At 34.2% G+C, this 6,000-nt stretch overlaps 1 long non-coding RNA gene across 1 annotated transcript in view; it reads left to right on the forward strand.

Annotated features, from left to right (window-relative positions):
* The window catches only part of LOC122797273, a 51,610-nt gene extending 45,865 nt beyond the window's left edge, over nucleotides 1-5,745 (forward strand). Inside the window, exon 2 of the long non-coding RNA XR_006364042.1 lies at nucleotides 5,697-5,745. This is a non-coding gene — a long non-coding RNA (uncharacterized LOC122797273). The remainder of the gene's footprint in view (nucleotides 1-5,696) is intronic.
* The last annotated feature ends 255 nt before the right edge of the window (nucleotides 5,746-6,000 follow it).

Consider the following 6,000-nt stretch of genomic DNA (forward strand, 5'->3'; position numbering starts at 1 on the left):
CACCACTCAATGGACAGCCTTGTCTAATACCCTTTTCTACCTTTACATCTTCACTCAACAATCAATTTATCATAATTTTCACTATGTTATACTCATATGTTGACATGCACACATTTTTAAGCCACTTACTTATATATGTCAAACATATCCCATAATACTGAGCAATGAATCAAATGCATTACTTAAATCTTCTACCATTACTTTTGCCTGAACATTTCTAACTACTGTTTCATCTACTATATCCCTAATTATTAACAATAAATCTTGGAATTTATTTTATTTTATTGAAACATATTCATTTACAACATTGCCTACTTTTTCTTCCCTCCTTTTTTGTAATATTTTCTTAAAAAATATTATAGTCTGTATTATTTAATAAATATTGGTCTCCAATCCTGTATATCTTCCTTCTCCTCTTTTTCCATATAAACCTAATGATACCTCTACATTACTCTTTATACGTGAAACCTTTTTCTCACCTTTCATTTAATACCTTTTATAAACAATTAATTTTACTTTACAGTCATCTTTTTATATATCTTATATTCTACTCCATCAGGACCTGCTGTTGAATCTAAATTCATTACTTTTATTGCTTGTTCTGGCTCCTCACTTCTTATATATTTTTGTAAATCCTTATTCTACATGTCAGAAAGTGTATGTACCTTTCATTCTTTCCATGTCTTTGTTCTCTGTTCTTTAAAAAATGTCGTAATATGTTCTTTTATTACATTCATAATCTCCTCTTATGTATTATGCATTTTACCTAAAGAATGTTTAATTTCCCCTCATTATATTGTTATTCTGTTTATTTTACTTAAATATGGTGCAATTTCTTCTTTCTTTTTTCCTGTCAAGAAATATCTTTGCTTGTACAGTAAATGTTCTGTTTTTTTTTATTCAGACCATATAATTTCTGTTCCTTAATAAAAAGAAATTGTCATTCTTCTCAATCAATCATATCATTGTTTAAATTCTTGAATATTATTTTTCCCATGTATAGCTACTCTTTCTTCCATGTTACATATCACTTTTTTATATTTCAGTTTAAAATGTAGCCACCGTTCTGACCAATCTTTATAAAATTCTCTCATTTCCACATGATCTTGACATAATGTCATAACCCATTTTTCACCCTTTAGCATCCCATTTCACTCCATTTGTTCTATTTATACTTTTCCCTATTTTTATGTACTCATCATTTCCCTTTACAATAATCCAAATTGCCCTGTGGTCTGATAAACCTGTCAGTAACACTCCTTGTTTAATAAAAAGTAATCTATTTCTGTTCTTTTCCCCCTCTTCTATATATCCAAGTCTCTGAATTCCATATTTTTAACTCTCCACATTTAATAATGACCTTTCCTATTTTTACATCATAAGCCTTCTTGTAGTGCTGTCTTAGATTGCAGTTAAAGTCTCCTGCTATAGTTCTCTCCATGTTAACTGCTACATGTCGTATTATGCTTCTAAACATTTCTTCCCTCTCCTTTTTTATTGCATACGCATATATTGTAATAATTCTTATAACATGTTCTGGTCATCTTACATCAGTAATAGAAATGCTACCTGCTATAACAAAGGTGGCATCTGATATCTTTATATAAGTATTCCTGAGCAGGTGTGTTTTCCTGAAATTCCATATCCCATTTTTCCCCACCACACTTCGGTTTGAATTCTTCCTGACTTTGTCAAAAATCTAGTGTTTTCTAGTATAATAACATCACTGTCTGTTCACACCACTGTCTGTTTACACCACTCCAAAATCCCTATTATTTTTTTCCAACTTCTTAAAACTATTGAAGCATTCTAAAGACATGCTTCTGGAGCGTTTCTCCCCGGGCCTCCGCTGAAAACAGGATCTGTGGAACCTAGTCGGACTTCCCCAGTCAACAAATGTTAAATAAATAAATAAAAAATAAAATTGACATTTTAATAACACAACTTTACTTTTTTGCTTTAAATAATGTGTATTCATCCTTTTCCTTTCTTTTTCTTCTATATTCTTCCTTTTCATTTCTATCTCACTCTTTTACCAATTGAATTTTTCTTTTCACTATATTCCATTTGACATCATCATTCTCACTTAAATATTACTCTTCTTCTTCAATATTTTCTGTATTATAAATCTTCCTTTACTGTATTTTTTGTATCCTTTGTTCTTCATCACTATCTTTTTCTCCATTTTTCTGCTTCTAATTTCTTTTCTATAACTTTGTCATTTTACCTTGTTCTTCTTCTTCTGTTATGTCCGGCACTGTCATTTTCTTTTTCTTCACACTCCCCCACCCCCATCCCACTTTTTTACATTTATACCATTTTGGTACACATTTTTTTGCATCATGTCCTAAGCCCCCAGATGAAAAACATTTGTCTTTTTTCACATTTGTTAATTAAATGATCTGTTTTTCCAAACAAAAAGCACATTTTTTACTGTCCCCAATATCTACCCAGGCCTCTTATCACCTTTGGCATTAATAACACTTGAAAACCTCTATTGTCATACACCTTTGATAAATTCAGTACATCATTACATAAATATAATACATGCTTTTTCAAAGTCTCTTTTTCCACTGCAGTTCTGAATTGAATGTTAACTTTTTTTGTTAGTTTCAATGAAAGAGGCTAAAGTACATATAAGTTCCACAGTGCACAGTTTTCTTTTTTTCATATTCTTCTATAAATCTTTCCATTATCTGCCCAGTCTTGAAAATAATGTCACAAAAAGTCTCTTTCTTGATATGAATAAATCCTCTTACCTTGTTAGTTTTAACCACAAGTGTCTTAATAACTTCGTCCCATACCTTATATCTGTACCACAAGTGTCTTAATAACTTCGTCCCATACCTTATATCTGTAGCTTCCTTCTGTTCGATCTGTACTTTGAACAGTCTGTTTTTCTTCAGACTTCTTTCTGTTCTTTTTTTAGCACGTGTCCCCTCCTTTACCGTTTGTGTAAGATTTCTTTTCAACCTCCATGCATTCTTTCTACTGTATTTCTTCATCCATCTGTTCCCATGACATTTCCTTAATGTCTTCCGGCTCGCTGTCATCGAGCATGCCTAGCAGTATATCATCCCACAACCCTCCTGACTAGAGCATTGTAACAACACACTCTTTGTGTTGTACTCTTGGACTCAAAAGAGTTTTTGCTAAAACACTTCTGAATCCACGAGGGATGCATCCATCCCTTGCAGCTGCTTCTGCAAAGGCTCTATATCCCTTTCTGTCATCTCCATTGCTCCGTTGTTGTTCTCAACCACCTCCTCACTCTCCAAAAAAAAAAAAAAAAACACATCTACTGCCTGACTGATGCTACCAGAAACACCAGTATCATATTCAAACTCCTCCTCTCATTCCATTTGCACTTCAATAGCTTCCTGCTTCTCCAGGCTTCCTTCCTGCTGGGAATGGAAGACAGGAAGTGCCACACCACAATGAGTCCCCGTACGTGAAAAGAATAGGAGAATTTCCCTGATGTCCTGCCCACATTTTCCCTAGTACTAGTATAAATACCACCTCAGGTCTCCCCTGAAAAGCAGCTACTATCCTAGTAGGACTAACCCAACAAAGGATAAATAAACAAGTTAAAAACATATGATTTAATCCTGTATCAGATTACAATGCGGACTGAATTTTAACACACCCATATGAGTAGTGTCTCCATATTTAATGCAAAGAAATAATCAATCAATCAATCATATAGTTAATAATTCATAATATTCTGGTCCAAACATCATGTTAATTTAATATGGTTATTTCTCCATATTCTAATTTTGGCATAGCATTAGCTGTTTCATGTAGTTAATACTTCACTGTGTTTCATGTAGTTAATACTTCACTGTGTTTCATATAGTTAATACTTCACTGTATTCTACAGTAACCAGAAGTGTCTACAGCTGCTATTGACAAACACAAGAACATAAGCACTTGGTCAAAGTAATGTGAAAAATAGTTGTGTACTAGACAAAAAGACAAAATTAGCCTTTCTCCACAGTGTGCTAGGTAAATAGCCAAGCAAATTGGTCCTTTACTTAGGGTACTCTTATTCTACTACCCATTCCATACAGTTCAAGTAGAGTTGTCTTGCCTTTTCAAGCCATCTTGCTTACATAAACGTACGTCTCCTATCACTTAAGTCAATCTTCTGTTTCTGCAGTGGAGTAAGTCTCCCTCAGTTTGACAACTGATACGCTGAATGTTACCAATGTTACATTCAATGTTGAATGTTACGCTGCACTTGTACATGTGCTTAATTAAAGGTTAATTAAAGGAACTGCCACTAAGATATCTTGTCATCTGGATTCTCATTAATGAGTACCCCCACCTGCCCAAAATTTTTTTCTGAGTAGCAAGACATGTCAGTTTTTTTTTAATTTCTCCATTTAAGTTTCTTTATTGTTTCCACCAATCTCAAATTATGTGTCAAGTCACCTTGGAATAATTATACCGAAGATATACAAGTTGCCCAACTACTGGTATCTTTCTAATAGGCTGCCTCAAATACCAGGACATGTACATATTTTCATAATATGTCAAAAACCCCTACACATATTGGCCTAGACTTCTACTATTTCACTTCTGACTCTGGCACTGCCATCCCCAGTAAATCTTTTTCTAATCTACTCCAGTTTGCTGTCTTGATTTTCATATAATCTTTCAAGTATTTCCCTTCCTCACATGTATTTCAGATAATGTCAAATTTGCCTTATTGCATTTCCAGCAATTTTTGATTATTTGAGGCTTCACACACTTTATTTTGCCAAATTGACTTTTGCTCTCAAATCTCACTTGTGTGATACTTAGTGGTCCCCATGGCTACATGTTATTCATACAGGAACTCAGCTTTTTCCACTCCAACCATTTCCATTTGCCTCGTATATGCTACAAACAGTCCTTTCAGATTCCAAAGTTCAGTCCTTATCACTTCCAATATATTTCCAAGTTTGGTAACATTCAGCGTATCAGTTTTCATGGGCCACTGCATGATTGTCGCAAAGCAGTATGTCTGCCCATGTACTACCACTGACTTGCTTCACCTTTAATACACCTAGATTCAGCTACACTCCCCATTTCTTCTATCACCAGTGACTAAACATCTTCAGTCATCAGTAGACCAAAGCCAGCATTGAAAACAGATATTTTTTACAGTATAATTTAGCAGTTTTACTACTGAAAATTTAGAGTGATCCAAAGAGGCAAAACAGACCCTGAGAGACTTCTCCTCTGTTTTGTTTAAGGTCGTAAGCGTTGTAGTTGGTATATGGGGAGGGTTAGACTAAGGTGTGCAGTAACTAGATGTACTTTCTTAACCAGTGTCTTATACCCTGGCATACACTAGCAAGAGATGTGGGTCCTAAAGAGAAAGACAAAACTTGCAGATGTATGATGTAGAAGGAGGAGTCCTAATAATTTCCAAGTGCAGAAGACCTTGTGTCACATTATCAGATATGATGAGTACATTTCTGTTGTATACTATTGCTATCAGAGTCTGTTTATAAGATGACATATGAGGTGAGTATGGACATCTTGAATATTTTACACTTGTTGTTTGGCACTATTGTACAGAGTCTTGTATTTTCTAGTACCTACAAACCATTTCTGCCATGCTGTCAAGTAATGTGATCTAGTTTTGTTTGTTTATCCTTTTATAGAACACAGTTGATGTCATAGACTTTTGTTTTTCTTTTAAATAGGAAACATGGATAATGTGCTAACACCACTAGAATGCTTTCTTCCTGATGGTATGGTATTCAGCCTGTTTTTCCTTTTTATAAATTTAGTTTTGTCCTGACACAAGTACAGATGACAGAGAATGTATTACTGCTATTATTATTATTATTATTATTATTATTAAATTGTGTTTTTTTTCCCTTGCACTCTGACCCACTGTCCCCTCGCAAATTACATTCACTTCCATCATCTTTAGGCTCCCTCTTGCTGGTCGGTCTGCTGTTGGAAAGCCTTGTTTACTAAAAATGTCCAAAAACTAATAGGCAC

This window comes from Protopterus annectens, chromosome 3.part0, assembly GCF_019279795.1.
Source record: "Protopterus annectens isolate FY-2018-M chromosome 3.part0, PAN1.0, whole genome shotgun sequence".
NCBI classification, from domain to species: Eukaryota; Metazoa; Chordata; order Ceratodontiformes; family Protopteridae; genus Protopterus; species Protopterus annectens.